Source organism: Prionailurus viverrinus, chromosome A2 (genome assembly GCF_022837055.1).
Source record: "Prionailurus viverrinus isolate Anna chromosome A2, UM_Priviv_1.0, whole genome shotgun sequence".
Lineage (NCBI taxonomy): Eukaryota > Metazoa > Chordata > Mammalia > Carnivora > Felidae > Prionailurus > Prionailurus viverrinus.
Genome location: NC_062562.1, coordinates 5,627,429 through 5,643,408, shown reverse-complemented (window position 1 = coordinate 5,643,408; position 15,980 = coordinate 5,627,429).

Genomic DNA, 15,980 nt, shown 5'->3' with positions numbered 1-15,980 from the left:
CACCCATATCCAACACCACCAAAACAGTTCCCCGACCGACTACATCCCAAGGCAGTATAGCCTGGGACTCATCAGCCACAGCTTCGTGGACAGAGATGCACTCAGTTGTGACCCAGAGTTCTCCACACTCAGATGGGACTACTAGCGTGGACAGGGTTTCTGAGGATATGTCACGCAGAAGCCCTTCCACTGAGCAGGACATCAGGTCTCCATCTTCCCTGGAGCCTTTCCATGCCATGACCTCAGCCTCTGCAGTGTCCCCCACATTACCAGCCACTAGCCCTTCTCCTCCTGCTTCTGTCACCTCACCTCTCACCCTCAGCCTCTTGAGGACATGGGGCATGAGCTCGGAAAGCGTGACCAGTTCAGACGCAGGACCGAGCGGCATCTCAGTGGAGACCCAGGCCACATCTGAAGCCTTCTCCACTACAGAGGCCATTCACCCTCCCCAAACCACAGCAGTGACCCACATGGGGACCCTCAGTACTGCATGGGAAGCCCACTCCTCAGCCCCAGCTGTCTCAGAGACAGCCACTGGCACATCTCCGATTGAGACCTCCCCCACTGGTGGGACCACAATGGCTGTCACACCAACGCCTGGCTTCTCTGGAACCACAGAGCCTCAGACACAGCCAAAGTCCTCCCTGGCCCCGCAACCACAGGAAACCATCACATCCCAGCACACCACCTCAGCTACAGAGGAAATTACTGTCCCTTTTGAAGTGTCCACTGGTACTAGGTCTGGGGTCTCCAGGACAGTGTTCATCTCCCGGAGTGGAACTTCCATCCCTGTCCCTACTCGGGCCACAGTGTCACCAGGCATCCCCATGGGAATCAACACCAGGCTCTCTGCCTCACCAGTCATGGCAGAATCTTCACCTATAGCCATGGCCACTGAAACCATTCCCCCGGAAGCTATATCCCAGGGCATGCTAGCCTGGGGCACATTAGCGACAGCCTTGGAGCCTCATACGCTCTCGGCTGTGACTCAGGGTTCTCCACCTTCAGACGTGACCACTAGCATGGACAGGCGATCTGAGGGTGTGTCACTCTCAAGCCCTTCTTCTGAGCAGGACGTCAGCTCTCCATCTTCCTTGGTGCCTTTACATGCCATGACCTCGTCCTCTGCAGTGTCCTCCACGCTCCCAGCCAGTAGTCCTTTTCCTTCTGACTCTGTCACCTCACCTCTCACCGCTGGCCTGCCGAGGACCCACATCACATGGGGTATGAGCTCAGAAGGTGTAACTAGTTCACCCTCAGGTCTCAGTCAAACCTCAGTCGATGTATGGACCCCATCTGAGGTCTCTACCACTACGGAAGCTATTCACCCTTCTGAAAACACAGCAGTGACCCACAAGGGGACCCTCAGTTCCACATGGGAATCCCGCTCCTCGGCCCCGGCTGGCTCAGAGATAGCCACAAGAATGTCTCCGATCAAGACGTCCTCCCTCGATGGGGATGCCACAGCTTCCACACCAACGCCTGGCCTCTCTGGAACCACGGAGCCTGAGACACAGTCACAGTCGTCCATGGCCCCGGAACCACAGGAAACTGGCACATTCCCCCATACTATCTCAGCCACAGAGGACATGAGCATCTCTTCCAAGGTCTCCACTGAGTCTAGTGCTGGGGCCTCCAGGACAGACGTCATGTTCTCTAGCAGGACATCCACCCCTGGCCCTGTTCAGCTCACAGTGTCACCAGACATCCTCACAGAAATCAACACCAGGCTCTCTACCTCCCCTGTCAAGGCAGAATCTGAACCTATAACCATGGCCACTGAAACTGGTCCCCCAGGGACTACATCCCAAGGCACACTAGCCTGGGACACATCAGACACACCATCGGGGGCACAGACACACTCAGCCGTGACTCAAGGTTCTCCACACTCAGAGATGACCACTAGCGGGGACAGAGTTTCTGAAGATGAGTCACCTGCCAGCCCTTCCTCTGAGCAGGACATCAGCTCTCCATCTTCCCTGGTGCCTTCTTCACAAGTTATGTCCTTGACTTCTTCCGTGTCCCCCACACTGCCAGCCAGTAGTCCTTTTCCTTCTGACTCTGTCACCTCACCTCTCACCACTGGCCTGCCGAGGACCCACATCACATGGGGTACGAGCTCGGAAGGTGTGAACAGTTCACCCTCAGGCCTGAGTCAGACCTCAGTGGAGATATGGGCCACGCCTGAAGCCTCTACCACTACAAATACAATGCCCCCTTCTGAAAACACAGCAGTGTCCCAGGTGGGGACCCTCGGTACCTCAAGGGAATCCCACTCCTCAGCCCCGGCTGGCTCAGAATCAGCCACAGGCACATCTCTAGTCAAGACCTCCTCCCTCGATGGGGGCACCATGGTTTCCACTCCAATGCCTGACCTGTCTGCAACCACGGAGATAAAGGCACAGTCAATGTCATCCCAGGCCCCAGAACCACGGGAAACTGGAACATCCCGCCATACCAGCTCAGCCCCAGAGGAAATCACCGTCCTCTCTGAGCTGTCCACTGGTAATAGTGCTGAGGCCTCTAGGACAGCTGTCATCTCCCCTAGCAGGACAACCATCCCTGGACCTGGTCGGCCAACGTTGTCACCAGACATCCCCACGGGTATCAACAACAGGCTCTCTATCTCACCTGTCATCGCAGAATCCTCACCCATATCCAACACCACCAAAACAGTTCCCCGACCGACTACATCCCAAGGCAGTATAGCCTGGGACTCATCAGCCACAGCTTCGTGGACAGAGATGCACTCAGTTGTGACCCAGAGTTCTCCACACTCAGATGGGACTACTAGCGTGGACAGGGTTTCTGAGGATATGTCACGCAGAAGCCCTTCCACTGAGCAGGACATCAGGTCTCCATCTTCCCTGGAGCCTTTCCATGCCATGACCTCAGCCTCTGCAGTGTCCCCCACATTACCAGCCACTAGCCCTTCTCCTCCTGCTTCTGTCACCTCACCTCTCACCCTCAGCCTCTTGAGGACATGGGGCATGAGCTCGGAAAGCGTGACCAGTTCAGACGCAGGACCGAGCGGCATCTCAGTGGAGACCCAGGCCACATCTGAAGCCTTCTCCACTACAGAGGCCATTCACCCTCCCCAAACCACAGCAGTGACCCACATGGGGACCCTCAGTACTGCATGGGAAGCCCACTCCTCAGCCCCAGCTGTCTCAGAGACAGCCACTGGCACATCTCCGATTGAGACCTCCCCCACTGGTGGGACCACAATGGCTGTCACACCAATGCCTCGCTCCTCTGGAACCAGGGAGACTGAGACACTGTCAAAGTCGTCCAAGGTTCCAGAACCATGGGAAACTGGCACATCCCCCTATACCAGCTCAGCCTCAGGGGACATCAGCATTGCTTCCGAGTTCTCCACTGGGACTAGTGCTGAGGCCTCCAGGACAGACATCATGTTCCCCAGCAGGGCATCCACCCCTGGCCTTGTTCAACTCACGATGTCACCAGACTTCCCCACAGAAATCAACACAATGCTCTCTACCTCCCCTGTCATGGTGGAATCTGAACCTATATCCATGGCCACTGAAACTGTTTCCCCAGGCGCTATATCCCAGGATACAGTAGCTTGGGACACATCAGCCACAGCATCGGCGGCACAGACACACTCAGCTGTGACTCAGGATTCTCCACTGTCAGAGATGACTACTAGTGTGGACAGAGGTTCTGAAGATGAATCACCCACCAGCCTGTCCTCTGAGCAGGACATCAGCTCTCCATCTTCCCTGGTGCCTTTCCCTGCCATGACCTGGTCTTCTGCAGTGTCCTCCACACTGCCAACCATTAGTCCTTCTCCTGTTCCTGTCACCTCACCTCTCGCCCTTGGCCTGCTGACCCACAGCATGTGGGGCATGAGTTCAAAAGGTGTGACCAGTTCATCTTCAGTTCTGACCAGCACACTAGTGGATATCCAGACCACGTCTAAAGCCTCTACCACTACAGAGGCCAGTCACCTTCCTGAAAACACAGCAGTGACCCACGTGGGGACCCTAACTTCTGCATGGGAATCATACTCCTTGGCCTCAGCTGGGTCAGAGACAGCCATAGGGACATCTCCAGTTGAGACCTCCTCCTTTGATGTGGATGCCACAGCTTCCACAACAATGCCTGAGCTGTTGGGAACCACAGAGACTGAGATACAGTCAATATCATCCCTGGCCCCAGAACCACGGGCAACCATCATGGCCCAGCACACCAGCTCAACACCAGAGGAAATCACTGTCCCTTCCAAGGTGTCCACTGGTCCTAATGCTGACGTGCCCAGGATACCCATCATGTCCCCAAGCAAAACATCCATCCCTGGCCTTGTTCAGCCCACGATGTCACCACACTTCTCTACAGGAATCACCACCAGGCTCTCTACCTCATCCATCATGGCAGAATCTGCACCTATAAACTTGGCTACTGAAACTGTTCCCCTGGGGGCTACATCCCAGGGCACAGTAGCCTGGGACACTTCACCCACAGCATTAGGGGCACAGACACACTCGGCTGTGACTCAGGGTTCTCCACATTCAGCGGTGACCTCTAGTGTGGACAGAGGTTCTGAGGGTGAGTCACAAGTAAGCCCTTCCTCTGAGAGAGACATCAGCTCTCCATCTTCCCTAGTGTCTTTACCTGCCATGACCTCATACTCTGGAGTGTCCCCCATGCTGCCACCTAGGAGTTTTTCTCCTGTTCCTGTCACCTCACCTCTCACCCCTGGCATGCTAAAGATCCTCAGCACATGGAGCACAAGCTCGGAAGGTGTGATCAGTTCACCTTCAGGTCTGAGTCAGACCTCAGTGGAGATATGGGCCACGCCTGAAGCCTCTACCACTACAAGGTCTATCCACCTTCCTGAAAACACAGCAGTAACCCATGTGGGGACCCTCAGTTATGCACTGGAATTGCATTCCTCAGCCCCAGCTGGCTCAGAGCCAGGCACAGGGACGTCTCCAATTGAGACCTCCTCCCTCCCTGGGGATGCCACAGCTTCCACACCAATGCCTGGCCTCTCTGGGACCACAGAGACTGAGACACAGTCAATGTCACCCCTGGCCCCAGAAACATGGGAAACGGTCATGTCCTGGCATACTAGTTCAGCTCCAGAGGCTATCAGCATCCTCTCTGAGGTGTCCACTGGGACTACCACTGAGGCATTCAAGACAGATGTCATTTCTTCTAGCAGGACATCCATCCCTTTCCCTGTTCAGACAACAATGTCACCAGACATCCCCACGGAAGTCAACACCAGGTTCTCTACCTCCCCTGTCATGGCGGAATCTGAACCTATAACCATGGCCACTGAAACCGTTCCCCCAGGGGCTACATCCCAGGACACAGTAGCCTGGGACACAACAGCCACAACATTAGGGGCACCGACACACTTGGCTGTGACTCAGGGTTTTCCACATTCAGTGGTGACCTCTAGTGTGGACAGAGATTATGAGGGTGAGTCACCCACCAGCACTTCCTCTGAGCAGGACATCAGCTCTCCATCTTCCCTGGTGCCTTTACATGCTATGACCTCAGCCTCTGCAGTGTCCCCCACACTGCCAACCAGTAGGCCTTCTCCTCTTGCTTCTGTCACCTCACCACCTCTCACCACTGGCCTGCCAACAATCCACAGCACGTGGGGCACGAGCACAGAAGGTGTGATCAGTTCACCCTCAGTTCTGACCAGCACGTTAGTGGACACTTGGGCCACATCTGAAGCCTCTACCCCTACAGAGGCCATTCACCCTCCTGAATACACAGCAGTCACCCATGCGGCAACCCTCCGTTCTGCCCAGGAATCCCACTCCTCATCCCCAGCCTCATCAGAACCAGCCACAGGAACATCTCCATTCGAGACCTCCTCCATCGGTCAGGACACCACGGCTTCCACACCAATTCCTGGCCTCTTGGGAACCACAGAGAAGGAAACAGTGTCATCGTCATCCCTGGCCCCGGAACTGTGGGAATTGGACTCCTTTCGGCACACCAGCTCAGCCACGGAGGAAATCACCGTCCCCCCTCAGGTGTCCACAGGTTCTAGTGCTGAGGCCTCCAGGACAGACGTCATCTCCCACAGCAGGACATCCATCCCTGTCCCTTCTCAGCCCACAATGTCCTCTGACATCCCCATGGGAATCAACACCAGGCTCTCTACCTCCCTTTTTGAGGCAGAATCTGCACATATAATCATGGCCACCAGAACAGTTCCCCCAGGAGCTACCTCCCAGGGCACACTAGCCTGGTCCACATCAGCCTCAGCCGGGCGGTCTCATATACACTCAGCAATAACTCAGGGTTCTCCACGCTCAGAGGTGACCACTAGCATGGAAAGAGTTTCTGAGAATGAGTCACACACAAGCCCTTCCTCTGAGCAAGACATCAATTATCCATCTTCCCTGGTGCCTTTTCATGCCATGACCTCAACTTCTGCAGTGCCCCCCACGCTGCCAGCCACTGGTCCTTCTCTGGTTCCTGTCACCTCACCTCTCACCCCTGGCCTGATGAGGACCCCCAGCACGTGGGGCATGAGCTCAGAAGGGGTGACCAGTTCACCCTCAGGTCTGACCAGCATCTCAGTGGTGGAGACTCTGGCCACGTCTGAATACTCTACTGCTACAGAGGCCATTTCCCATGCTGAAAACACAGCGATGACTCACACGGGATCCCTCAGTTCCACATGGGAATCCCACTCCTCGGGCCCAAATGGCTCAGAGCCAGCCACAGGAATGTCTCCAGTCGAGACCTCCTCCCTCAGTGGGGACACCCTGGCTTCCACACAAATGCCTGGCCTCTCTGGAACCACGGAGACTGAGATACAGTCAGTGTCGTCCCTGGCCCTGGAACCATGGGAAACCAGCATATCCTGGCACATCAGCTCAGCCACAGAGGAAATCACCGTCCCTCCTGAGGTGTCCACTGGTACTAGCCCTGAGGCCACCAGGACAGCCATCATGTCCCCCAGCAGGACATCCATCCCTGGCCCTGGTCAGGCCACAGTGTCACCAGACATCCCCACAGAAATCAAAACCAGGCTCTCTACCTCCCCTGTCAAGGCAGAATCTGAACCTGTAACAATGACCACTGAAACTGTCCCCCTGGATGCTATACCCCAGGGCACACTAGCCTGGGACACATCAGCCACAGCATCGGGGGCACAGACACACTTGGTTGTGACTCAGGGTTCTCCACGCTCAGAGATGACCGCTAGCGTGGACACAGGTTCTGAGGATGCGTCACCCACCAGCCCTTCCTCTGAGCAAGACATCAGCTCTCCATCTTCCTTGATGCCTTTACCTGCCATGTCCTCGATTTCTTCAGTGTCTCCCACACTGCCAGCCACTAGCCCTTCTCCACCTGATCATGTCACCTCATCTCTCACCCCTGACCTGCTGACGATCCCCGGTACATGGGACATGAGCTTGGAAGTTGTGACCAGTTCACCCTCAGGTCTAAGCACCACATTAGTGGACATCCGGACCTCATCTGAAGCCTCTTCCACTATAGAAGCCATTTACCTTCCTGAAAACACAGCAGTGACCCACGTGGCGACCCTCAGTTCTGTAGGGGATTCCCACTCCTCTGCCCCAGCTGGCTCAGAGACAGCCACAGGCACGTCTCCAGTTGAGACTTCTTCCCTCCGTGGGGATGCTACAGCCTCCATGCTGATGCCTGGCTTCTCTGGAACCACAAAGACTGTGACATTGTCAATGTCATCTCTGGCCCTGGAACCATGGGAAAGTGGCATGTATCCCCACACCAGCTCAGCTCCGGAGGAAAGCACTGTCCCTTCCAAGGTGCCCACTGATATTAGTCCTGAGGCTTCCAGGACAGCCGTCATCTCCCCTAAGGGAACATCCATCCCTGTCCCTATTTGGCCCACAATTTCAAAAGACTTCACCTCAAGAATCAACACCAAGCTCTCTACCTCCCCCATCGTGGCAGAAGCTGCACCTAAAACCATGGTGACTGAAACTGTTCCCCTGGAGGCTACATCCCAGGGCACATTTCCTTGGAACACATCAGCCACAGCCTCAGGGGCTCATATGCACTCGGGTATGACTCAGGATTCTACAGGAGCAGAGATGACCACTAGTGCGGACAGAGGTTCTGAGGATGAGTCACGTACCAGCCCATCCTCTGAGCAGGACATCAGCTCTCCATTTCCCCTGGTGCCTTCCCATGCTATGACCTCAGCTTCTTCAGTGTCCAACACACTGCCAGCCAGTAGTCTTTTTCCTTCTGACTCTGTCACCTTACCTGTCACCAGTGGCCTGCTGAGGTCCCACAGCACATGGGGTATGAGCTCAGAAAGTGTGACCAGTTCACCTTCAGGTCTGAGTCAGACCTCAGTGGAAATACAGGACACGTCTGAAGCCTCTACCACTGCCAAGTCCATTCACCCTCCCGAAAACACAGGAGGTCCCCACGTGGGGACCCTCAGTACTGCATGGGAAGTCCACTCCTCAGCCCCAGCTGGCTCAACAACAGCCCCACGCATGTCTCCAATTGAGACCTTCTCCGTTGATGGAGATACCATGGCTCGCACACCAATGCCTGGCCTCTCTGGAACCATGGAGACTGACACACAGTCAACGTCGCCTCTTGCCCTGGAAATGAGGGAAACCATCATGTCCCAGCCCACCAGCTCAGCCCCAGAGGACATCAGCATCCCTTCTGAGGTCTTCACTGGGACCAATGCTGAGGCCTCCAGGACAGACATCATGTCCCCCAGCAGGACATCTGTGCCTGGCCCTGTTCTGCCCACAATGTCACCAGACATCCCTATGGAATTCAACACTGGGCTTTCTACCTCTTCCCCTAGTGTTGATATTGGAAAAGTCACCATCATCACCAAGAAAGGTACTCTATGCTATATCATAGGATACTCTTACCTTGGACACATTAACTACAGTTGGTGGCTGAGTGACTCACATTTTAGTGGGTGAGAGAGGATCCATAGCACGCAGATTGTTGCAAGGATACATTAAGCAAGAGTTTCTTTTCTTTTCTTTTCTTTTCTTTTCTTTTCTATTTCTTTTTTTTTCTTTTCTCTTTTCTTTTCTTTTCTCTCTTTTCTTTCCTTTTCTTTCTTTCTTTCTTTCTTTCTTTCTTTCTTTCTTTCTTTCTTTCTTATAAACCCTGCTTTTGCTTTTTTGGTAGTGTTCCATGCTTCCCCCTTCCTTTCTTTATATTCTTTCACAATAACTGATATTAGAAAATTATTTCCTATTCCTCTCACCTCACCTCACATTTCTAGCTCTGACAGAGTTTTATTAGTCATAGTCTTGGGATCTTTAATCATTTTATCTCCATTATGGAAGAGCACCTCCTTTGAAACAATGGCCACCCTTGACATTACTGTAAATTAAAAGAATATAAGTTTCTTTTCACAACTATAGTTGTAATTAACGTGTAGACTAGCTTTTCTGCAATGTGGCACCTTTCTCTGTCCTAACGAGCCTTGCAGAACCTCTTATCCAATGGGCATTATATGTTCTGCGGAGGAGACTAATATTTCCACTCCAATACTGATCTTCTTTGGCCCCAGAACGTTGAGGCAGGGCCACTTTCCCATCTCTCTCCTGGACTGCAGGAGACATTCATAGCCCTAGACTCTAGTTTATGGTCACCTTTAAACACACCTTTATCTCCTCTGTCCACTAATGTTTTTCTGTTTTGTTTTATTTTAGAGACAGAGAGGGAGAGAGAGAAAGAGAGAGAGTATGCACAAGATCAGGTGCTAGGGGCAGAGGAAGAGAGAAGAGAATCTCAAGCAGACTCCACCCTTGTCACGGAGCCTGACATGGGGCTCGATCCCACAGCCCTGGGATCGTGACCTGGGCTGAAATCATCAGTCAGACACTCAACTGACTGACCCACCCAGGTGCCCCTCTCCACTCATACTTTCAAGGGTTCCAAGCCTGAAGTCACGGGGAAAATATGAGTTTTGGACCAGCCTTCATCTTGGCAGTGTGATGGAATTCAAGTCGATCTCTCTCTCTTACGCATCTCTCTCTTTCGCAGGGCCTGCCAGTGTAACCTCCTTCCCAGAACCCAAGCTTTCTGTGTCCGTATCAGAAAGGACTCATCACCTGAGCACAGTAATGCTGTCTTCAGCTGAGACCCTTTCAGCTGACGCATTGGCACCTTCTCCGTCAGCAGCTACATCTGGAGTCCCAGGTGCCAGCTCAGCTGCCTTCTCAGCCAGTCCATTATTTTGGACGCAACCAGGCCCTAGAGATGCTCTGTCCACTGTGGCAGACAGTCTACCTTCATCAGTTTCAACGCCTTTCCCCTCTTTGGCCTCCACTACCACAGATGTTTCAACCAGCCCAGTCCCCCAGGGGAGCACTTCCTCAATGGCTACCCCGCACACGGTGGCCACCAACACTGGGACAGAGGGCAGCACTGCTGAAGGACCCTTGGTTGTGGCCAGTACTTTGGAGACATGGACCAAGCCAGTCAGGACATCTTTATCATCCAGTGTGGATACCAGAATGACAGAGCAGATTCACTTAGGAACAGAGACGAGGGCTTCTCAACTTCCTCCACACTCAACACAGCTGACAAGTAAGGACCCACTGATCCCGTACTCCCATTATTAGGGTCTCATAGGAAATGACTCTTTTCCTGAGAGGTATAAAGGAGTTATTTAGGAGTTTATTACTGCACAGAAATTTTCAGCAAACATTTGTTGATCTATCCTCAGTTCTAGGCACTGGAGAAGCAAATATAAATAAGCAAGTCATTGGATGACTCCAGTACCATGATAGATGTTTTAACATTACTATGATTATGACAACGATAATGCTAATAACAATAGATTTTTATTTCTTTAATGCTTATTTATTTTTGAGAGAGAGACACACACACAAAGAGGGGCAAGCAGGGGAGAGGCAGAGAGAGGGGGAGACACAGAATCTGAAACAGGCTCCAGGCTCTAAGCCGTCAGCACAGAGCCCAATGCAGGGCTTGAACCCACGAACTGTGAGATCATGACTTGAGCTGAAGTCAGACACTCAACCAACTGAGCCACCCAGGCACTCCAGTAACAATAGATTTTCCTAGGGCACTTATTCTATGTCAAGGCACTGTTTTATTAAGTTACATAATCCTCAGGCGCCTGGGTGGGTTCAGTCGATTAAGCATCCGACTTTGGCTCAGGTCATGATCTCGCAGTTCGTGGGTTCCAGCCCACATCAGGCTCTGTGCTGACAGCTCAGAGCCTGGAGCCTGCTTTAGATTCTGTGTCTCCTTCTCTTTCTGCCCCTCCCCCACTCTCTCTCTCTCTCTCTCGAAAATAAATATAAACATTAAAAAAATTTTAAGTTATTTAATCCTCATTCCAACACACCTTTTTAAAAGAAAAGATGATTATAAGCTCATTTTACAGATGAGTAAACCAAGGCACAGAAGGTTAAGTGATTTGCTCAAGATCACAAAGCTAATAAGTAGTAAGAACTCAGACTATATGGCACTAGGAATCTATGCTTTTAATTATTAGGCTATGCAGCAGTGGTCAGGAGGGAGGAGAAAAAGAAAGAGATTCTGGCATCACAGAAGCTATAGGAGGGGAGAGTTTTAGGAAGGAAAATTGTCAGTCCCATCATATGCTTGATAGTCAAGTTGAAATGAGGTGAGTCCTTTGACAACGTGTGGGCCCTCAGGGACTCTAATGAAGGGAGTATGAACGAGTTGAATAGAACTAGCAAAACAGCTAAATTACACATAGATATAGGCTCAATATCCCCCTTTGAAATGATTATGTTTTATATTAAGGACAGAGTCAAACACAAGGGAAAAGTGAAGAAATTGGTGAGCAAATAAAAGATGATCGAACAAAGTATGTATGGGATGTGGGAAGGACTTGGGGCCTAGGAAGAGGTACACCCCCTCCAAGAGATCTGAAGATGAGGAAAGGAACCTCTTGGGGATTCCATTCCTCTGAAAAGTTGAATTTGGCCCCAACTTTTGTTTGGGAGACAGGTGCGCTAACCACTTTAGCACCTGCTTTGATGGACAACATCTATAGGAGGATGACTTGGTTACCTCTCAATTCACAATAAAATTTATTGGTACATTGACAGGTATTGATCCGGGTCTTAAAACATGGCTCAGTAGTTGAGTCATGGGTGTTCAGGAAGCAAGGGATAAGCAGGATGGTAAGAAGGTAGAAGGGTGGTTGGGGGAATAGAAGGATCAAAGGAAGAATGGAAAAATGGATAAAGGAAAGAAGGAAGGATGGATGGGTACATATAGCAATGGTAGAAGGAAAGATGGACAAATCTATGGGTGGATGAATGGGTGAATGGACAGGGCTGGTCACTCGTGGCATATAGCCCTGGCTCAAGTCCTGGACTTGAGAAGAATTGAGTTGTATAGTCAATGAAGTGGATTCATTTGAACAGTGCTTTCTCTCTGGATGAGATGAGTTAACCCAGGTTTCTTCTCCACCCTCACCCACAGGGACTGATGGCGTCGTGGAGCGTATTACAAAGATACCCAATGAAGCAGCCCATGGAGGTGTCACAGGACCAGTCCATGTACATGTGGCACCCACATCATCTGCCAGTCCTACAGGTAGGTTCACCTTTGCTTACTTCCCTGTAATCCCACTTGTGACCTTATTTCCTCTTCCAGAGAGATGAAATGTTTCTTAAGAGAAAGAATAATGTGGGGTGGTCATGGGCTTCCCTGTCTTAGCTGGATCTTTGTCTAATTGTTACCAGGTGGATGTTACCACTTTTCTTTTCCTCATAACATGCATAGTGAGTTTAGTTCAAGGGTGGATATGCCAATCCCACAAATATGACCCAGTTTAACTTAATTCTGAAAATGCGTATTGATCACTCTCTCTGTGTTAGAGACTGTGCTATAAGCTGAGGATGTGCAGATGAGAATCCTTGGGCACTGTATCCTCAGAGCTCTCAGACCCACGGGAAACAACAAAGGAACAAAATTCCTGTGATGCAAATGTAAATGTATGCAATGAAGATGTATTTGAACTATAGAAGGAAGGCTTCATGGGGGGGATAATATTTGAACTGGGTTTGAAGGGATGACTAGGGATTTACCAGAAAGACAAAGGGAGTTGATGAAGACATTCTGGATAGAGGGAACAGCCAGCCACATGCAAAAGCACAGAGAGGGGTAAAACTGGAAATATCTTGGAGGAACAAATAATTCACCTTTGCTAAAGTGTGAGGTAGAAGGATGGAGTGGTGGGAAATGATCCTGGAAACAGCAACAGAATACAATATTCAGGAAACCTTCTAAGGCTTGGTAATGCTTGGATACCCCTAACAAAAAGACAAAGAATTTTGTGGCAAAAAAAAAAAAAAAAGTTTGGCGAATATATTGCTCCTTCCTAAAGAACGATAGCATGCATAAATATATTAAAGGCTCTGAGAAATTCTACTGTAAAGAAATTCGTTTGGCTTTATTCAACCTAGGGTTTTACACCATTATTGACTGTGGAATCTTTCCCTCTAAAAGGCACCTGTTAACATTTCTCAGTATTATTGTTCTGTCTGAGAGTTTAAGAGGTGCAGGTGTATATGGCAAGGGGTCCTCCTCATTGTGTGGTTAAAATGTAAAGCTCCCCATACCCATTAAGCTGTTCCCAAGATTTTTGGAGACCAGTCTATTTTACCAGTACATTTTGGAGTCTTTTTCCAAGATGCAGGCTTTGGACAGAGTCACTCCTACCCCCCAGTCAGGTTATTAGTCTTATCCTGTGACCAGGCATCTTTGATTCGGTTCCCCCAGAAGCAAACTTGAGTTAAGAATATGGGACAGGTGGTTTGTCACAGGTGGGGTATGGTCCCAGGAAGCACTGGAGAAGACTAGGAAGGGAAGTCAACCCAAGGTGCATTCATGATCAGGCCACAGCTACGGGCCACAGTGTCAGTCCCACTGGGGAGCTCTGGGAGACAGCCTAGAACATCTCAGTGTTGTCTAATCTGAGGAATGAAGCAGCTGGGGCTTTTGTCAACCAACTTCCTTCTGTCATTGGCTGTGGGATGCTTGACCCTGCGGTTATAACCCTCAGCACTTCCAGCCTGCCCCACACCCCAACACACACAGGCTGAGTGAACGCCCTTAGGTGTGGAGTCACAGAGTCTGCATCAGGATCCCATCGGGGTCACTGTATAGGGTATAAGTGGGGCGTTGACAGGACTGACTATGTCGGGTCACCAAGAAATGAATCACTGGGTTTCATTCAGGTGGTGACCAGTATTTAGATGGCAAAGCTTCTGAGGAATAGCTAACCATATTCACTGACTGTTTTCAAAATAGAGCGGGGTTTCTCAGCCTCAGTCCCATCGGGCAAATAATTACTTGCAGGCTGTCCTGTGCACTGTGGGATGTTTAGCAGCATCCTTGGCCTCTACTCACCACCTGCCAGTAGCACCCTCCACATATACACAGTAGCGATGACCAAAAAGGTCTCCTGACATCGCCAAGTATCCCCTGGGAGCAAAATCACCCCAGGTTTGAGAACCACTGAACCAGAGAACTCTTGTTTAACCTCTCCGGATGGACATTTTCTCCTTATGTCCTTCTCTTTTCATCCTGGCTCCCACAGGATCTTGAACTTCAGTTAGGGAATCATAGATTTCAGTGCTGGAGAGTGCTGGTTTAGCACTCAGGCAGAACGATGTTCAAATTTCCACACCAGTGGCCAGCAGCTGTGTGACCTTGGCAGATGATGAGCTCTGAGTTTCTGTCTTTCTCTTCTACGAAACTGCAAGAATGATATAATGTATATTAAGTGCTCTGATGAGGATCAAAGAGATAAAGCATGCTAGGTGCTTGGCAATTGTCCCTCCCCCCCACCTCCTCATCAACACCAAATACATATAAAGCATTTTAGTATATCCACTCCCAGAAATGTGGGGGTTTTTTTAGATGGTCTTAGTAAAAGAGGGACATGGCTCCCCATCAGAGTCCAAGTCCCTTTTATTTTGTTCCTGGACCAAGTCAATGGGCTTTGTGGTCTTTCTGGAGAAGCCTCCCAATGGTCCTCCATCCTTCCCTCGGACCATTTTTTGAGGCCCCAGTCAGTAGCTGCTGTCTCGGCCAATGCAACTTTACTCATCATCAGAATCTGAATTCCAGTCACCTTGGCCAGCTTTGGTCTAGCATGGTTCCTGGCAAATTCCGACTCAGCAAACATTTATTTTGTAGTGGAAACACAAAAAGTAGTAAAAATAGCAGTAATAACCCCAGTGATAGGAGGTAATAGTAGCCGAAGTAATGGTAATTATAACCATGGTAATAGGTGGTAATAGGAGTTAACAGCAGTGATAGCAGGTAGTAGCAGTATTTGAGCCAGGCACCGTGCTTGGTGAATTTTTATCAGCATTCTGAGATGGCCACTGTACTTATACCTACTTTACAGATGAGAATATGGAAGTCCAGCAAGGTTTGGTAACACATCCATTTAGTGGGGGAGTCGGAATCTGAGTGCAGGACCACCTTCTAACAGAGCCCAAGCTCTTGAGCACAATGATACCTGATCTCTCTCAAGCCAGAGAAGACATCTCTCTTTGCATACCTCCATCTATGTATCCATTCATTTACTCGCTCATTTATTCAGCAAATATTTGTGGGCACCTACTATATGCCAAGCAGTCTTCTGGCTACGAATAGTTCTTACTAAGCCGACTGTGAGGAGTGCCACTGTGCCGATTCAGACATTAGGATAAGGAAATATCGAGAAGGGAAAGATGAATTCTGACATGGATATGTAAAGGTAGGTTCATGCTAGGGTTTGAAGAAGGGCAGAACGTAAGGAATCTGATGAACGATGAATGAGGCAGACAAGAGAAACAGCCTTAAGAAAAGGCTCGGGGGCCGGAGAGTACAGAAAATGTTTGGGAACAAGGAGTGGTTAAGAATTCATGGAGTTACAGTGCCACATGAGAAAGGGAAGGTGCGGGGATGCCTCTGACAATTCCTTCTCCTGTTCCAGAAGCATA